At 42.5% G+C, this 20710-nt stretch overlaps 1 pseudogene; it reads left to right on the top strand.

Moving 5' to 3' along the window:
• The first annotated feature begins 12745 nt into the window (after positions 1-12745).
• On the top strand, positions 12746-18227 carry LOC116542819 (annotated as a pseudogene).
• The last annotated feature ends 2483 nt before the right edge of the window (positions 18228-20710 follow it).

Here is a 20710-nt window from a genome sequence, read left to right as displayed (position 1 = left end):
CAGATAATGGATTATTTTCTAAGCTTGTTGTATGTCAGTTTACCGTACTAGAAGAGTGATTTCTTGAGAGCAAATGAATTGCCATGATATCTATGTAATCCACAGACCTGTGACATGGCCTCACACCAGCCAGATACTCAGGAAATATTTACAGGGGAATATTAGGCATGACCAGTCAGGGCACTGCAGTTCTCTCTAGGCATAGTGATTGGTTCAGAGATGGCCAAGGCCAAGTCACTCAGGCCAATTAAAGTGAGTCCCAGGACTTTTGGTCAGACAGCTGGAAAAGATACTAATTTTCCCACTCACCTCTTTAATAGTGGGGAGTATGAAGCCAGAACTGCTGCAGTTAATTTGCCACACCAGAGGAGAGGCTTTCTAAGAATGGAATCATGCAGAGGAAGCAGACCCCGGACACAGAGAGAAAGCAAACAAGGTTTTGACAGCATCATTTCAGCCCTTGGATCAAGCCATACCTCAAGACCACCTTTTTCCCTTTTTTTTTTCCAAGAGAGTTTGGATCCCTGCTGCTGTAATGTATAACAGGAGGGCACTTGGTAAATGGTTCAGCTTTAGACATGTGTTTGAAATCACTCCTACTGGATGGGTGGGCAAAACTGCTGACGGCTAGTCCCGATTTTTCTCTGCCTAGACATGGTGTGGTAAAGGCTCACCTTTGCTGTGAGAGTTAGAAGGCAATCAGAAGGTTTCCTCTTTCCAAAAATGTTCTAGACATCTTCCAAAGTAGAGTAATTCACAAGCGTTTATACCAAACGCTAACTCTGTCCAGTGTTCTATCTCCTGAGTGGGGATGTCCTCACCAGAAAGCCTCAGTGAGACGCTGGTCTTTCACACTTGTCTGTAATGGCCAACTGCACTCTCCTTCAGCCTGAGGGTGCCTTTCTTGGTTTAAGGCAGTCCAAACAATGCCCCAACAAGGGCGGTCAGACAAGGAGAGGCTGGATGGGGAGAGGCTGGAACAGACAAGTGCTGGGGAGCAGAGGATCTGCTGGTTGGAATCCTAGGTGTTTGCTTTTCTTTAATTGGTCCTCATACTTGCCTACGTGGGCTCCCTGTGGAGCAGGCTCCAAGAGATCTATTGAAGAGCTCTCAAAAGCAGCATCTGGTGTGGGAACAAGGAGGTAGGACTGGGCAGAGGGAGGAGTTGGCCTCGACCACCATGGAGGCTCAGCCAATCTCATAAGGGATGGAGGCTGGGATGGCCCTCGGGGTTGTCCAGAGTGTGAGCAAAGGAGCTGGGCCTTTAAGTGTCCTTGGTGGAACTGGCTGTCTTTAGCTGACAACGGTCTCTGAAAAGGCCTCACCAGGAAGGCAGGGGTCTGAGCAGGGGACCTGTGAGACTCGCCACACTGTCCACTGCAACAGCAGCTTTTGCAGGAATGGGAATGTCACCAGTGCTCTTTCTGCTCAGGCTCCTTTGACCCAGAGATTCCTCACTTCTGGTTGGGAACACCATGAAGCCATGTGGATCACCCCCATACCTGGAACGATGGGGCCCAAATGCCTGTGGGAAAATGGCCCCCAGGCTCTGATGCTCTCTAAAGACAGCCAAGCCCAAAGCGCTGGCCAGCCATTCACAGCTGTCCATGGGGAGAGATGCACAGGCTGGCGCAGGTTCCTGTCTCTTCCTGTGTCGGGCCGAACTCTCCCTCTCTCCTCTTGGAGTGGCCGTGGGACTCGCTCTGGAGCCCGGGTCCTCGGGACTTGCTCTGGAGCCCCCCTCCCATGCCTCCTGGAATGATGCTGAGCTTCCCCCGTGCACCTGCAGGTCCTCTCCTGGGTTGTAGCCTGCATGGGATCCAGCCCAGGAACTGAGGGTGGCGGTCTCCCTCCAGTGGGACTTCAGGACCTATCTCCACCTGATCCCCAAGAGGATAGTGGCCTCTCAGAGAACAGTGGGGCCCTGGGAGCCTCCGGCGCTGCCCAGCCGGGGGTGCATGCAGGGCCTGGGGAGAGGCGGTGTCCTGCGGAAGGTTCCTGGGAGGCGCTGTCAGGGTCTCACTCTCAGACTTCCTCCGGCCGCTGTGGGAGGCCTGCCCGTGCCCGCGATGCGTGTGGCACAGCGGGCTGGGTTGCAAAATATATCTGGCATGGCAGTTGGTGAAGGAGTTATGCAACCACCACCAACTTACGGAAACCACCGACCGATGTGCCCCGCGAGCAGAGGTGCCTGGCTTGGCCACGCTGGCCACAGCCTCTCGTTCCGTGTTGGCAGTGTGAAGAGTGGCCCAGGCTGTGAGGTGTCGAGAACCGTGACAGGTCTTCCCTGAAGTCACCCTGGGAGCACGTGACCCATGAGACCCGGGCAGCGCTGACCTCTTCTCCTCCAAGGATCTCCTTCCCATTCTACACAATCCAGAAGAGAGCCTCATCTGGTTATCAGCAGCCGTCAGACCCCCTATCCTCCCTAGGAGGCCCACCCCAGAGGGGACAGGGCCAGCCTGGGGCAAGGGTCTCAAGCAACTGCAAAGGGGAGGCAGCTGAACACTCACCCTGGGAGGAGCTGAGGTGGTTCAGCCTGGAGAAGGGCAGTGTCAGGAACCCAGTCACCATCATTCTGAGGAAGCAGGCAGCCTTCAGGGCACAGACGGCAACACTGGGGCTTGTGGGGAAGTCCCACAGAGGCAGATCCCAGCTCCATTTCAGCAAGAACTTCCTCTTGCCCAGAGCTCTCCACGGATGGGATGGGATGCCGAGAGGGATGTCCTAAAGGGAATCCCCAGCATGTCTGTGCCCTTGGCCTGAAAATGCCCTTCACCCACCAGGCTGCTCAGCAGAGTGAGGAGAGGAATTTGGAGACCAAGCAGGGGACACAGTGAGGAGGAGTCTCCTTCCCCTACACCAAGTCCCTCAAGCTCCCCTGAGCCTCCAGGTCGCCTCCCCCAGGGAGAAGTGGGTTGAGGGCTGAAATCAAACCCACATGAAGCTGATCCCACCTCGACCTCGTATCCTGTGTGTGGGCCCCGCACAAGTCCCTTCCCTTCTCTGAGCCTCTGATTTCTCCTCTGGGGATTATATGCCGTGACGGACATAAGAGTCCCGGACATGACGTCCATGCTCAGGAGAAGGAAAGTTTATTTTATTTCAAGCTCACACCTGGCTGCCTTCAGCCCTCACACTGAAACCTTACGCATTAGACTCACCACATCCCGGGCTGACAAAATGCACATCAGACGTTTTCTATGCATCCTTCTAGGCGTTTTCATATGCCCTATGTACGTATGTATGCATAGCCACAGGAGGGTTATGATGCTTTACACAGTACTCGGCACCTTGCTTTAGAGACCTATTAATGCTAATAAATAGATCCACTCATTCTCCTTAACTACTGCATTATTTAGTGAATGGCTACATCATGGTTTACTTAGCTCTTCCTCTGTGATTGGACACTGACGTTATTGCTATTGTTTCGCTCTTACAAACAATGGCTATCTTCACTGATGCCTTCTGGTGTGTATACACAAAGGTTACTTTGAGAATACCAAAGGGGAATCTCTATGTCAGACAGGATGCACATTTGTCATTTTAATAGATACAGGCCAGTCAAAATTCATTAGTAAATAAATACAATTTTCAATTCAGTCGTGTTAAACCAAAGGCAAGTTTCAGGTGTTGTAGGTTTTTTTCTTAATTATTTAAATTGCCTTTAAAATTGCACAATGAATGCAGGCTCTTTGTAGAAGATAAACGCCCATTTTTTTAATGCAATTTCCTCCCTTCCTAGCCCATTCCTTTCTCCCAATTGTGAACAGTTGACGCAGATTTGCTTTGCATTTGCAAACACACAAATCAATATGAATCCTTTACATAAATGAGATACAGATAGACAGACAGATATAAAACCTGATTTTCTACTTTACTGGCATATCTTGGACATCTTTCCATGTTAGTAGATTCGTATCTGGATCTTTACTTTTAATGGTTACATAGAATTTTATTGTAAGAAGGACTATAATACATTTATTCAGTCTCTTATTGATAGACATTTTCATTGTTTTCCATCTTTTGCTATCATAAATGAAATTGCAGTGAACGTTCTTGTACATGTATCTTTGTAAGCTTTGAAAATACATTGAACTAAAGCAAACAAAACTAATCCTGGAAATGTTGACAGACAGGCGTTAGAAGAGAGAAACTCGCTACCCTTTGGGGAAAGGCTGGTGACTGGGAAGGGGCCACAGAGGGTCTCTGGGTTCCTAGAAATGGTCTGGTTCTGGTTACAAGGCTGTGTTCTGTTTCTGAAAATTCACCAGTTGTGAGTTCTGCATTTTTCTATATGTATTTTACTATTATGTATGTATGTTACATATAAAATTTTACTTTAACATGTAAGTGAAAAATATATCAGTTCTTCAGAGGAAACATGAGAAATCTGAAGCTCTATAACAAGTTAAGTTCTTTTCTATTTTAATTTCAGTTTCAGGGGGTACATGTGCAGGTTCATATCAAGGTATATTTCAGCCAGGTGCAATGGCTCACACCTGTAATCCTGGTGCTTTGGGAGACTGAGGGGGGAAGATCCCTTGAGACCAGGAGTTCAAGACCAGCTTGGGCAACGTGATGAAACCCCATTTCTATCAATAAATAAATAAATAAATAGCCAGGCATGGTGCTGTGCACCTGGAGGCTGAGGTTGGAGGATTACATAAGCCCAGGAGGTCAACACTGCAGTGAGTCATGATTGCACACCACTGTACTCCAGCGTGGGTGACAGAGCAAGACCTTGTCTCAAAAAAAAAAGAGGGGGAGGACATAGTTCATGATGCTGGAGGTAGGGCTTCTATTGATCCTGTCACCCAGATAGTGAACATAGTCCTCAATAGGGAGATTTTCAGCCCTTGCCCTTCTCCTGCCCTCCCTCCTTTGGGAGTCCCCAGTGTCTGTTCTCATTTTCATGTCCATGTGAACCCAAGATTTAGCTTCTATAAATGAGAACATGAGGTATTTGGTTTTCTGTTTCTGCATCAATTCATTTATGATAACAGCTTCCAGCTGCAGCCACATTGCTGCAAAGACATGATTTTGTTCTTTTTATGGCTTCATAGTATTCCATGGTGTCTATGTGCCACATTTTCTTTATCCAATCCGCTGTTGATGGGCACCTAAGTTGATTTCATGTCTTTCCTGTTGTGAATACAACAAGTTAAATTCTAATTTGTGCAAAACTTATGCACTGAACCAGTTATACAGTTTGCTCACAGATGTTGAACAAGTAATTAGGGGAAGCATAGGGTGTAATGGAACTAAATTTATTTAGGGATTTATAAGTCCAGGGAGTTAAGAAAAACTTTACTGAGGAACTTATGTTTAAGCTGAAACTTGAAAGATAATGAAGTCTGTTTCTTCTGTCCTTTTTCTTGGGTTTTCAATCACAGCCCATCTTCTCATTTACCTGGTGATTTTTAATTGTGTGCCCAACATTGTCTATGAAAAACTACAGAGATAATATAAAGTTCTGAATGATAGTATCTTTCTTTAGAAAGGATTTACATTTGTTTCTAGAGAACAGCCAAGGTAGAAACATTACCAGCCTTCAATCTTCTCAATCCCATCATGGAGATAATTCAAAATCAAGCATCAGTCCTGATGAGAGATGGCCTATTTCTGGTTCACTCACTCTTGTTTGGTTTTTAATAATAGTTCTATTGAGATATGATTCACACACCATACAATTTACCCACTCAAAGAGCAAAATTCAGTGGTGTTTAATATATTCATGGATTTATGAGAGCATATCCAAATCAATTTTAGAATATTTTATAGCTCAAGAAAACCCCCCATCTTTTAACTGTCACCCCAAATGCACTCACTACCTCTAAGCAACCACCAGTCTACTTTCTTTCTCTATAAATTTGCCTATTCCGGACGTTCAATAAAAATGGGATTATATTCTTTTTGTGGTCTTTTGTGATGAGCTCTTTCGCCTGACATAATGTTTTCAAGTTTTATCTAAGTAGCAGCATGTGCCAGTATTCCCTTCTCTTTATTACTGAATAATATTCTGTGGATATATCGCATTTTATTTACCCATTTATCAGTTGATGGATATCTGAGTTGTTTCTACCTTTTAGATATTATGACTAGTGCTTCTATGAACATTTGTGTACACGTTTTAGTGTGAACATGTGTTTCCACTTCTCTTGGGTAGATACCTAAGAGTAAAATTGCTAAGTCATAGGGTAACTCCACACTTGACCATTTGAAGAACTGCCGAACTGTTTTCCAAAGTGACTGTCCCATTTTATATTCCCACTGGCAGTGTATGGGGGTTCCAATTTCTCCATATCCTCATCAACACTTGTTATTTGACTTTTTTTATTTATTTATTTATTTTATTTTATTTTATTTTATTTTTTTTTGAGACAGAGTTTCGCTCTTGTTACCCAGGCTGGAGTGCAATGGCGCGATCTCGGCTCACCACAACCTCCGCCTCCTGGGTTCAGGCAATTCTCCTGCCTCAGCCTCCTGAGTAGCTGGGATTACAGGCACGCGCCACCATGCCCAGCTAATGTTTTGTATTTTTAGTAGAGACGGGGTTTCACCATGTTGACCAGGATGGTCTCGATCTCTTGACCTCGTGATCCACCCACCTCGGCCTCCCAAAGTGCTGGGATTACAGGCTTGAGCCACCGCGCCCAGCCGACTTTTTTTATTATAGCCATCCTAGTGGATGTGAATCAGTGTCTCCTGGTTTTGATTTGCATTTCCCTGATGACTAATGATGTTGAGCATTTTTTCACATGTTTATTGGACACTGGTATATCTTCTTTGAAGAAATGCCTATTCAAGTCCTTTGGCCATTTCACAATGGCCACTATTCTTTCCCCATCTTAGTAACATTGTGAAAAATCAGTTGGCCACAGATGCATGGATTTAATTCTAGATTTTTATTCTATTCTATTGGTCTTTATGCCTATCCTTATGCAAGTACCACACTGTCTTGATTACTGTTGCTTTGTAGTAAGTTTTTAAATCAGGACATGTAAGTCTTCCTACTTTGTTTTTCTTTCATGTTAAAATGGCCAAAGGACTTGAATTTGTTTATTTGGTTTTTTAAAAAATTATTGAGTTGCAAGTTTTTATGTTCTTAGATAAAGTCCTTTATCAGATACATAATTTGCAAATATTTTCTTCCATTTTGTAGGTTATCTTTTCACTTTCTTGATGGTATCCTTTGAAGCACAAAAGTTTTTAATTTTGACAAATTTTTAATTTATTTATTTCTGTTGTTGCTTATGCTTTTGATGTTGAGTCAAAGAATCATTGCAAAATTAGAGAGAGGTCTTGAAGATTTACTCCTATGTTTCTTTTAATAGTTTTACAGTTTTAGATCTTTTTTTTCTTTGACAGCTTTAGGGATACAAGTGAGTTTTGGTTACATGGATAAACTGTATAGAAGTGAATATTTAGGTCTTTGATCCATTTTGAGTTAACTTCTTATGCATGTAATGTAAGGGTCCAACGTCTTTCCTTTACATGTGGCTATTCTGTTGTCCCAATACCACTGGTTGAAAACACTGTTCTTTCCCCATCTTGGCAACATTGTGAAAAATCAGTTGGCCACAGATGCATGGGCTTAATTCTAGATTTTTATTCTATTCCATTGGTCTTTATGCCTATCCTTATGCTAGTACCACACTGTCTTGATTACTGTTGCTTTGTAGTAAGTTTTAAAATCAGGACATGTAAGTCCTCCTTTTTCTTTTTCTTTCTCTGTCTACTGTCTTCTCTGTTCTTCTTTTTCAGAATTACTCTGGCTATTCTTGATCCCCTGCAATTCCATATGAATCTTAGAACCAGATTTTCTATTTTACCACTGAAAGAATTCAGTTGTGATTCTGACAGAGATTTTCTTGAATCTGTAGATCAATTTGGGGAGTACTGTCATTTTAACAATATTAAGACTTCTGATCCATGAATATGGATGTCTTTCCATTTCTTTCTATTTCTTCTTTCTTTCTTTCCCTTCCTTCCTTCCTTTCTTTCTTTCTCTTTCTTTCCTTCCTTCCTTCCTTCCTTCCTTCCTTCCTTTCTTTCTTTCTTTCTTTCTTTCTTTCTTTCTTTCTTTTCTTTCTTTCTTTCTTTTTCTTTTCTTTCTTTCTTTCTTCTTTCTTTCTTTCTGCTGTTGTTTTTCCAAGACAGAGTTTTGCTCTTGTTGCCCAGGCTGGAGTGCAATGGCTCAATCTTGGCTCACTGCAACCACCATCTCTTAGGTTCAAGTAATTCTCCTGCCTCAGTCTCCCAAGTAGCTGAGATTACAGGCGTGCACCACCATGCCTGGCTAAGTATTTCTATTTTCCTTAGATTGCTTAATAAAAATGTTTTATAGTTTTCAGATTATATTTTTTACACTTCTTTTGTTAAGTTTATCACTAAGGATTTTAGGTTTTTGGTACTATTGGCTATTGAATTGTTTTCTTAATTTCATGTTGAGATTTTTCATTGCAAGTGAATAGAAATAAAAATGTCTTTTATATACTGATCTTGTATTTTGCAGCCATGCTTAATTCATTAGCTCTAATAATTTCTCTAGTGAGTTCCTTAGGATTTTCTGTTTGTAATATTATGTCTTCTGTGAATAGATATAATTTTACTTCTTTCTTATCAATATGAATGCATTATGTTTCTTTTAATTGACCAACTGGCCAGCTAGAACCTATAGTATGATGTTGAATAGAAGTGGCAAGAGTGGATATCCTTGACTTTTTCCTGATCTTAGAGAAAAAGTATCCAGTCTTTCACCACTCAGTATGATGTTAGCAGTAGGTTTTTGTTGATGTCCTTTAACAGGTTGAGGAAGTTCCCTTCTACTACAGGTTTGATTAAGGTTTTTATTATGAAAAGTTGTTGGATTTTGCCAAATGTTTTTTTCTGCATCTATTGAGATTATCATTTGGTTTTGTCCTTCCTTCTATTGATAACGGTGTATTGCACTGATTGATTTTTAAATGTTAACTAACCTTAAATATTTGAATAAATCCCCCTTGGTTATGGTGTATAATTTGTTATATATGTTGCTGGATTGTTATATATGTTGCAGTATTTTGTGTAGGAATTTGGCATTCATATTCATGAGATATTGGTCTGCCGTTTTCTTTTCAGGTAATTTTTTTGTCTGGTTTTGATATCAGCGTACTGCTGGCATCATAGAAAGAGTTGGGAATTGTCCCCTCATCTTTTTTTTTTTTTTTTTTTGGAGAGGAAGTTGTGAAACATAGGTATAAATTCTTTAAATGTTTGGTAGAATTCACCAGAAGTCATCTGGCCCTGAGTTTTTCTCTGGGAGCAGTTTTGTTGTTGTTGTTGTTTACTAACTCGATCTTTTGCTTGTTACAGGTCTATTCAGATTGTTTGTTTCTTCCTGAATTAGTTTTGGTAGTTTGTGTCTTTATAGGAATTTGCCCATTTCATCTAGGTTACTTAATTTATTGGCATAGAATTGATCATAGTTTTCATTTTTAATCATTTTTATTTCTGTAAGGTCCATAGTACTCTTCCCTCATTTATTCCTGATTTTAGATATTGAGTCTTTCTCTCTTTTACTTATTCAGTCTAGCTTAGTTTATTTTGCCTAACTTTAAGGTAGCCAATCAAGCCCTCTTGTGTTTGCTGTTTGCATAATATATCTTTTTCCAATTCATTTTTTTTTTTTTTTTTGAGACACAGTCTCACTCTGTCGCCAGGCTCCAATTCATTTTTTCAGTCTATTTATATCTGTGACTCTACAGTGTGGCTCCTTTAGACTATGTATAGTTGGGTGTTATTTGTTTTTCCAGGGTGGCAATCTCTGACTTTTGACTAGATTGTTTAATCCATTTACATGTAATGTTATTATTGATATAATTGGATTTACATCTGCTATTTTACTTTTTCTTTTCTCTGTCTACTGTCTTTTTTGTTCCTCTGTTCCTACTTTACTGCTTTCCTTTACATTAAATGTTTTCTAATGTGGCCTTTAAATTTATGCAATGTTATTTTCAATATATCTTTTTGAGGTATTTCCTTAGTGGTTGATCTAGGGCTTACCATCAACTTCAGATTTTTACTAGCTTAACTCCAATGAGATGTTACTCCTAATAGCTCTATTCACTTCCCCCCTTTTTAATAGTGTTTTTTTTATATATTACATTTATGAATGTTATAAACCCAACATTACAGTGTTATAATTATTACTTTATATAACTTCAGGTCTCAAAGAAATTGTGAGGAAAAAGGAGAGCAACTATATATTTATAGTTTTTATTATATTAGTCATCTTATTTATTATTTCTGGTTCTCTTAATTTGTTTCTGTGGATTCAAAACAACAATTGGGTGGGGCACGGTGGCTCATGCCTGTAATCTCAGCACTTTGAGAGACCAAGGCGGATGGATCACAAGGTCAGGTGTTCAACACCATCCTGACCAAGACAATGAAACCTCATCTCTACTAAAAATACAAAAATTAGCTGGGCATGGTGGTGGTTTCCTGTAATCCCAGCTATTCGGGAGACTGAAGCAGAGAATTGCTTGAACCTGGGGGGCAGAGTTTGCAGTGACCCAAGACTGCACCACTGCACTCCAGCCTGGGCAACAGAGCAAGATTCTGTCTCAAAAAAAAAAAAAAAATCAAAGTTTTGCTTTGGTACTTTTCCTGGACTACCCTCTTCACCTCTCTCTTTGACTAATCTTAATCTGCATCCTTTCCCTGTAATAAACTGTAACTGTGAATTTTACAGCTTTTAGTGAGTTCTGTGAGTCTTTCCAGTGAACTGTCAAAACTTGGGGATCCCCCAAACTTGCAATTGATATGAAAAGTAAAGGCAGTCCCATGGGAACTGTGTCCCTTCTGACTTTGCACTTGACCTAAACAGCACAAGTAACTCCCAAGGCTAGTGTTTGAAACTTGTTTTAACTCCCAAGAGGGCCCCTCCCAGCTGTCTCTTTCCTCATTTCTATTCAGCAAACTAGCCAGCTTGCAGTTTAGCCTGTCTCTCCAATGAATCTAGCAACATCCCCCTCATGGCCTATGGCCTTTCACCACAGCCTCCACTGATTCTGAGAGTGCTCTTGGGCTTGAATTTCTCCAAACTCTGTTTCATAGGAAGTCAGTTCCTTTGGGGAGAGATTTGGAGTTTTCTATTTTATGGCTTGCTTCTCTCTCTGGGCAACATCTCTGAGCCATGGCACTGGTGCTTGGGGCAGGAACAATGGTGTGCTCTCCTCTGAGTGACGCCCCAGTTTTAGGAGCTGAGCACTCAGCGGAGAGGGGGTGGCAGCAGCCCCAGGTCTCCTCAACTTACCTTTCCCAGCATGGATCCTACATCCCACAGGACTGGAGTGAGCAGTAGAGGCCCCAGGATTCTCGGTGGTACTGTGCCCTATGCTCAGCCTTTGTCCTACAAGTGGGGGGGGTGCTGGGCAAAGGGAGCCTTCACTTCTGAGATGCACTCACCCAGAATTTAGCCTCAGCAACAGGTAGATGTGGGCAGAATGAGAAAAATCTGAAGATGTGCCCCTCCCAGAAGGATATCCCTTCAACAGGGAGCTGCGGGGTGGCGGGGTAGGGAGTCCTGTGTTCTTGGCTGTACTAGCACGGTGCAAGGTTTCTATCTACTGAGCTGGGAGTGACACGGAAAGAGGGCCTTGGTTCAAATACAACAGACTATTACTGAGTTTTAGGAGATTTGCTTGAATAAATATTTCTTCATTTGCCATATGTTCTTAGGACCATTTCAGAGACTTTAAGCGATTGTTTTAGAATAACCTTTTTTTACCAGTTTAGATTGCGGCTGGGTCCATAGAGCTCCTCATGCTGTCAGGCCAGAAGTATAAACTTCTAGTTCACTTTGCTTCCAGGCTGCAGTGTCCTTTGGGGTCTGAATCTGGGGATTTTATCAAGGCCCCTGCTTCTGGACAGTTTCTGACCGCCATTTCTTATTTTCTCAGACACGAGTCAAGAGTTCAGTTTACTGTCGGGCGTGGTGGCTCATGCCTATAATCCCAGCACTTTGGGAGACACAGGCGGGCAGATCACTTGAGGTCAGAGATTCAAGATCAGCCTGGCCACAATGGTGAAACCCTCATCTCTACTAAAAAACTACAAAAATTTGCTGAGTATGGTGGTGCACACCTATAGCATCAGCTACTTGGGAGGCTGAGACAGGAGAATCACTTGAAATCGGGAGGCAGAGGTTGCAGCGAGCTGAGATCGTGCTACTGAACCCCAGCCTGGGTGTAGAACCAGACTCTGTCTCAAAAAAAAAAAAATTCAGTTTACTTCCTAACTTTTCAGCCTTTCAGAACTGGTCTTGAGAGGGAAATAGTACCAAATGCCAGACACCCATCTGCCAGACACTCATCTCTGGGAGTCTCTTCTCTCCCATATCTTATCCCTGTAATCTTTCATTGCTATAGTAGCTCTTCAAAGAGATTTTTAAATATTGAATCCAAATTTTATCTTTTTCTTTCTTTCTTCCTTTCTTTTTTTTTTTTTTTTTTTCCCGAGGCAGAGTCTTGCTAGGTCTCCCAGGCTGGAGTGCAGTGGCACAATCTTAGCTCACTGCAACCTCCACCTCCCGGGTTCCAGGAATCCTCCTGCCTCAGCCTCCCAAGTAGCTGGGATTACAGGCACCCACCAACATGCATGGCTAATTTTTGTATTTTTAGTAGAGATGGGGTTTCACCATGTTGGTCAGGCTGGTCTCGAAATCCTGACCTTGTGATCCACCTGCCTCAGCCTCCCAAAGTGCTGGGATTACAGGTGTGAGCCACTGCACCTGGCCTAGTCCAGATTTTCTAGTTATTGTCAGAGGAAGGGTTGGTCTGGAAAACATAATCTGCCATTGATGGAGGTATGACCTGAAGTGGTTAACAGTGAAGATAGGAAGGAAGATAGGAAGATGTGAGCAGAAGAAACACTTAGGAATTGAAAGCAAGAGACCTTACTGATTGATTGGATATGGGAAGAAGAAAGATAATAGGATGTTGGGAAGATTTTTATGATAGTTTCATGGTTGGGGGGGACCCTTCACAGAGACAGGGACCCAGGAAAAGGAGCAAGCATGATGAGAAGGAGAGATAATGAGTTCAACTCTGGGTAGTCCAAATTTGAGATGCCTATGTGGCATTTCATTGTTCAGGAAATAATGCATTATTGAAGTCTGAAGTCCAGGAGAGGAGCCTACACTTCAGACCGAGATTTGAAAATTATCAACAAAGAGGTAAAGACTGAAGCCACTAGGGTAGACAAGAGAGGGCCCAGAGAGAAGAAGAACCAGGGAAGATCACTGGAAAACACTGACTCTGAGGTGGCAGAAGAGACAGTTGGCATCAGAGAAGCAGGAGCCACGAACTCAGGAGGAATTTAGGAAAGTACAACCAGTAGAGGAAATCAAAGAAGGGGGGGATCCACACATCGAGTGCTTTAGGTGGCCCAAGCAGAGGAGAGAAGCACCTTCCAGCGATGTTTCAGTGGCAGTGGGAGCAGAATCCAGGTGGCCAAGGCTGAGGGAGTGGGCAGGTAGTTAAAGAAGCAGAAGACAGGAGTGTAGACAACTCTTCTCAGAAGTTCCTAAGAGGAGTGTGCAGGAGCGCCTCTCTATTCTGCTGGGCCACCTACTTTAGGTGTGCTGCATTTCTGCAGCCTACACTGATGGTCAGCTTTCCCACCTCCCACTTAAGCTCTTGAGATAATTCTATGGGGATGGATTAATTGTTGAATCTGGTAATTTCTCCCTTCACCTCCATCTGTTTGTCCACTCAGCATCATCTAACACCATTAACCACCCATCTCTACCTCTGGTCCAAGATAACACTGTGGTAATTTTTAAACATTGATGAAAATTCCTTGACACTGCCTCCCTTTGATCCCCCACTTGACTCTGTTTTGACCAGTCCTATCATGATGGTGTGGTGGAAATTATGCTATGTGACATTCAAGGCTAGGTCATAAAAGCCGTGCAGCTTCTGCCTTGCATGATGCTTTCTAACTCATTTGTACTGTTTCATGAGCAGTAACTCTATCCCTTTTATTGCTGAGTAGTATTCCATTGCACAGATCAACCACAGTGTGTTCATCCACTGACCAGTTGACAGACAATTGTGTTGCTTTCCGTCTTAGGCAATATGAAGAAAGTATCCCTAACTGTTCTCATATAGGTCTTTGTGTGAACATATGTTTTCATTTGGAATTTGCCCCTCTTCTTTCTCCTTTCCCCATCCTGCTGCCTGACACGTGGACATGGTGGCAGAGCTCTAGCTGCCATCTTGAGCCACAGACTAAAGACCTTCATCTAGGATGGCAGAGTTGAGTTGGAAAGAGCCTGGGTCTCTAGGACTGTGCAAATCCACAGCAGCTGTGGATTGTCCACCTATGGACTTCTCAAAAATAAGAAATACATTCCCATCTTATTTAAACCATCATTATTTTGAGATTGTCTATTTCTTGCAGAAAATACGATTTTAACTAATACATCATTGCAAAAATTCCCTTTGGGGAAATGGTATAAGCTTAAGTTACATGGAGTCTCTTTGAATTGCTTGCAAATAAGAACCCCAACTGACAGCTTTCCTGTGATGGTAGAGAAGATGCACATCTTCTTCGCCAGATGTATCTTGTCTGCTCTTGGCGCCTGTAACCAAAGCAGTCAATTCATGACCATGAACGTGCTGAGGATTGTAAGAGGAAGATGAACGGCACCTGCCCCGTTTGTGGTTCCATTCCTGCTGGCAACTGTGAGCCACTAACTTATCCAAAGTTGGAGCTGCCCAATCCTCTGGGCTTTACGTTGTATGAGAAAATAATTATCATTGACAAAGAAACTTATAAGTGATCATCTATCACATGCAATGGACAGAAACCAATAAATACATTCCTTCTCCTAACACCTTCTCATAGCATCCAAGGACTTTACCACCTGATTCCCCCACCTTTGCAGCTTCATGTTGGCTTCCATCTTTGTCCACTTTCTTGACTGCAAAGTTCTTTCATGTACTTTGTCTCATGAAATTCTCACAAAACCCCTCTCACTTAGGATTTTTTTAATCCCCATTTTATGGGTGAAGAAATCAAGGCTAGGCAAAATTAAGACTTAATCAAGATACCCCAACTAGAAAGTGGCAGAGCTTCTGCTCACTTCATGTAGGCCTGTTAACACCACATCTTGAGTTCTAGTCATGACTCTAGGCTGCCTTTCTCATGAACCTATACTCCTAATATAGGCTTTGTGTTTGCCCCACTCACTGTGCCTATCCTCAAACATTCCCAAGAAAGCCTTTTCCCCATCTCCACTTTCACAAATTTCCTCTATCCTAAATTTAGTGTGGGCTCAAACATCACTTCAAAAATAAGACAGTACCAGATGTCCTTGGCCTCAGTGATTGGATCATTGGTAATCACATGACACACACTGGACCAGTTAGAGTAAATTCTAGGACTCTTGCTGGTACCACTGGGAAATTTAAAAGTCCTTTTTTTCCCCCAAGGTAGGTAGCCCAACTGGAGGACAAGAGCCTGAGAAGAGCAGCAATTTCTGTGCCACCTTGTAAGAAGCCCACTGAAGGACAGTAGAGACAGTAATGTAGAGAGACTGGTTTTATTGTCTCTGTCTAGAGCCTTATACTTCCCAGTTACATCAGCCATACCACCTTGTTTTTGCCTGTGCATTTGAGTTGTAATTCTGTCACTTAAAGTCAAGAGTTCAGACTAATAAAAGCCCCTAATTTACAATACCTTCCCTCATTCGTTTAATTTTTTTTTTCAACAAATAGTATGAAGCATTTATCATGCACCAAGTGCTCGCCATGGTCTATTAAACAGCCTCATGGAGAAGATAGACATCAACCAAGAGGAAACACAAATGAATGTACAAATTAGACAAAGTGGAAAGTGTTATGAAGTGGTGATTCCATGCAAGTACCTGGAAAACCTGCACTAAACTGGGAGCAAAGGCAAAGCCACATCCTGGCCTTGATCCAGGATCTGGCCTTGCAAGTCCCAGGCACGTTGGAGGGGCATACTTAGTATTCTGAACTCCATCCTAAGAGCCATGAGAAGCACTGCTGTGGGATGTCGTTTTTAAAATGATCCATTTTTTGTCCACAGACTTCCATCAAGCCCTCTCTTGCCTCTTCTCCTCTTCAGGTCATCAGGTCATTTCTGCACTCATTGCCTCAGGGAGGGACATGTCAAAGCAGGAAACAGAGGGAAAAAATAAGTCGCTTCAAGGATTTGGCTTAAATAAGATCAAGGTTTATTTCCCCCTCAAGAAGCAGTCTGGTGAGGAGCAGCCCAGGGCTGGCAGGACAGCTCTTCTCCATCAGAGTAGCTGGAAACCCAGGTTCCTTCCATCTTGTTGCTCTGCCATCCTCAGGTTTTGCCTCTGTCTAGCCCCTGGTGACACAATGATCACCTCCATGTTTGCCTTTCAGACCAGGGGAAGGAGAAGGAGGACTCCAGGGGCAGCAGCTTGTTGCTCATCACTTCTCCTGAAATCTCATTGGCCCAAGCTTAATCACATTACCACTCTGATTACAAAGAGGCTGGGATATGTGGTCATTAGCTGGGTGACTATGTACATAACTAAAATTTGGAGTGTCATTACTTGTTAACATTTTTAATTGAGGTATAATTCACTTACTATAAATTCACTTTTAAAACTTCTGTGATTCTGTCGTTTTAAGTATATCTACAGAGTTTTGCATCCATCACCCCTATCTAATACCACTGTTCTAATTTCAGAACATTTTTATCACCCCATAAATAATCTCTGTACCCCTTAGCAGTCACTCCTCACTCACCCTTTCCCTCAGCCTCTGGAAAGCTCTAGTTCACATTCCGTCTCTATGGGTTTGCCTTTGTTGGACATTTCATATAAATGCTATTACACATGCAGCCTTCTGTGTTGGCTTCTTTCACATATTTTATGGTTTATCTATGGCATAACATACATCAGTGCTTCACTCTTCACTTCTTTTTTTCTTTTTTCAGTAACAATGTTGGCATGGCCGTTTTTGTTTCTGCTCAACCCCAGCTTGGTCCTCACCATCTCCTTCCACCTGCCCATTAACTCCTGAAAGTGCCTCCGTGAGGAGATCCACAAGGACCTGCTAGTAATGGGCATGTACAAGATCTCCAACAAGTGTGGGGGTGCTGGCGGCCTGCACAGACACCTCAAGGTCACAGATTCTGCTGGCCACATTCTCTACTCCAAGGAGGATGAAACCGAAGGGAAATTTGCCTTTACTCTGGAAGATTATGACATGTTTGAAGTGTGTTTTGAGAGCAAGGAAACAAGGTGGATACCTGACCAACTTGTGATCCTAGACATGAAGCATGGAGTGGAGGAAAAAAAAAATTACAAGGAGATTGGAAAGCTGAGAAGCTTAAGCCATTATAGGTGGAACTGCAATGCCTAGACCTCTCAGAATCTATTGTTAATGATTTTGCTACATGAAGAAGAGAGAGGAGGAGATGTGTGATACCAATGAATCAACAAACACTTGAGTCCTGTACTTGTGTCTTTTTATGTTCTGCTTCATTGGACTAGACACCTGGCAGGTTTTCTACCTGCGTTGCTTCTTCAAGGCCAAGATGTTGACTGAGTAATGAACGAAGGGCACCCTCCTCCCACCATGTATCTCAAGCAGCAGAACATCACTGGACATCCTACCAACAGCACCATCAAGATGCATTGGAGCCCTCTTGCCAGAACTGATCTCCTGGCTTGGGAGGACAAAGGTACCACCTACACCCAACAGGTCAATGAGAGATTTTTAACTTGGTAGGATTTGGACTCGTTTTGCAACAATAGGACTAGTATTAGCGTCACCTATGACAAAAAATAAGGATTATCAAGATAATGCCAAAGCCAGAATTTGTGCTGGGTTTCCTTGTGCTATCTGTTTGAACTGAGTCTTCTTTCCTTCTCCCGCTTTCCCTGCAGCTTGAGTTTCCACTCTAGCTCTTTTACCAAGATTGGTATGGCCATGTTGAACTTGTTTCCTTCTGGTTGTCTTCTTTGGATTTCCTTGTGAAAACACCCTTAACTTTCTCTTTGCCTTTAGCTGAAATGTTCACTTAGTTTCTGGTGCTAGCTTCTCATAATTTTATGTCTTTTAAAAGGTGGATAGATGTGATACTTCAGAAAGTGAGTTTTGAACTGAGGATAACTCCTAAAGAAAATATCATTTTAGACAATTGAGATATTTATACTCCAAAAAGACATAATTTACATATCACTTTTTCACTCTTTTTATGGCTAAATAAAATTACTTGACACGGATATTCCATACTTCATCCATCCATTCATCAGTTGGTGGACATTTGGGTTGTTTATAGCCTTTAGCTACTAGGAATAATGCTGCTTTGAACACAATATAATCTTTTGTTTGAGCATTTGTTTTCGGTTCTCTTAGATATATACCTAGGAGTAGAAGATGGATCATATGGTAGTTTTATATTTAACTTTTTGAGAAACTGCCTACTTGTTTCCAAAAATGGCTGCACCATCTTACATTCCCCAGAAGCAATGCAAGAGGGCTCCAGTGCTTCAATATCTTCGCCATTTCATCTTTATTACAGCCACCCTAGCAGGTGTGAAGTGGTGTCTCAATGTGGCTTTGACGTTCATTTTCCTACTGATGCTGAGCATTGTTTCATGTGTTTGTTGCCATTTGTCTAACTTCTTTGGAGAAATGCCCATTCAAATCTTTTGTCCATTTAAAAAATTGGGTTATTTGTCCTTTTGTTGTTGAGTTTAAGGAGTTCTTTATATACTGTAGATACTAGACCCTTATCAGAGATATAACGTGCAAATATTTCCTCCCATTCTGTGGCTTGTCTTTTCATTTTATCGATAGTGTTATTGAAACATGAATTTTTAAATGTTGATGAAGTACAATTTATCTAGCTTTCCTCCCCTTTGGTTGCTTGTGCTTTTGGTATCATATCTACGAATCCTTGCCTACTCTACAAGATATGTGCCTATGATTTTTTCTAAGGGTTTTATGGTTTCAGTTCTTACATTCAGGTCTTTGATCCACTTTTTAATTTCCTTTTTTGTAAGCTTTATTGAGATATTATATACAATAAAACTGAACAATTTTAAGTGTACAATTTGATGAGTTTTGACAAATGCATACGATTCTGTTTCAATCCATTTTGAGATATTTTTATTTGCTGCAAGGCGGGTCCAACACATTCTTTTTGCATCCAGTTTTCTCAGTACCATTTGTTGAAGACCAATCTTTCTTTATTGGATTGTGGTAGCCTAACATTAAAAAGAAGATGGGGCAAATGGATACAGGGAAACAGTGAGCATCCTCTGCCCCATGACCCTTAGGAGAATGGGAGGACTTGGCAGCAGAGACAAAATACTAGGTGGAAATGTTCTAAGAACAGCTTTATTCATGCTCAGTCTAGAAAACAGTCTTCTACAGCTCAGGGGCAGATGAAGACCAAAAGGAAAGTGGTGAGAACAGAGAGGGTGGTGTGTGTGTGTGTGTGTGTGTGTGTGTGTGTGTGTGTGTGTGTGTGTCAAAGGAGGCCTTGCAAACCACACCCCAGGGAAGGGTCCTTGGGAAGAAGGAAGGTCTCAGAGAAGGAAAATAGCTGTGATACAATTTAGCTTATAGGCCTTAGTCCCACCAAGATTGCCACACCCAGATGTGGGGTGGCAGGTGCTGCAGCCTGGTTCTTGCATGCCCATGTGGTATTGGAGCAGCAGAGAGCAGGAGGTGAAGGCGACTTGGTAAGAGTAGAAGCATGTCTCAGTAGACGGAATACAAAGAGGGCAAAAGGGGCCTCTAAGGTCTCAGCTCTACTTAAGACCCCTAAGAAAAATAGAGCCCCAGAATTGACAAAGATTCAGCTTCACCATGTCACTGGAATAGGGGTTCATAAAAATGCTGAATTACAGAAAAAATATAGAGAAATGCATAATTCAGAAAAATAAGAAATGCATAATTCTATAGGAATGTGGGGAAATGCAGATATAGCTCATGCACTTTTTTTTTTTTTTTTTTTTGAGACAGAGTCTTGCTTTGTCACCAGACGCCAGGCTGGAGTACAGTGGCGCAATCTCAGCTCACTGCAATCTCCAACTCCTGGATTCAAGCAATTCTCCTGCCTCAGCCTCCCCAGTAGCTGGGACTACAGGCGCACACCACCACGCCCAGCTAATTTTTGTATTTTTTAGTACAGACAGGGTTTCACCATGTTGGCCAGGATGGTCTCGATCTCTTGACCTCGTGATCCGCTCGCCTTGACCTCCCAAAGTGCTGGGATTACAGGCATGAGCCACCGTGCCCAGCTAGTTCATGCACTTTTAAGTTTGTATACTGAGGCCCACTCCTGTTACACCATTAAAGGGCTTTAAGCTGGTAACAACAGTAATCCAGTAAAAGCTGCATTGCAAAAAAGACCCCCACCTGACCATGGTGTGGCCAGCAAATGGAGATGGCAAAGGAGCAGGTATGGGGAGGTCAGTTAGGACACTGTGGCAGTGGTCAGAGAAACAGACGGACGGATGATGCAGCTTGGTCCAGGGTGGTGGCAATAGGAATGGAGAGAATTGGGCAGATTTCAGAATTATTAAGAAATAGATATCTCAGGACAGAGAGTCTTCCATCTCCACCATCCACTCACCTTATTCCTCCTCAGTCTCCTAACACACTTTTTTTTTCCCCGAGACAGAGTCTCGCTCTGTCAC

Source organism: Sapajus apella, unplaced genomic scaffold, assembly GCF_009761245.1.
Source record: "Sapajus apella isolate SASKATOON/1434 unplaced genomic scaffold, GSC_monkey_1.0 scaffold174, whole genome shotgun sequence".
NCBI classification, from domain to species: Eukaryota; Metazoa; Chordata; class Mammalia; order Primates; family Cebidae; genus Sapajus; species Sapajus apella.
The sequence above is the reverse complement of the archived record's forward strand: the minus strand, read 5'-3'. Positions and strand labels throughout refer to the sequence as shown.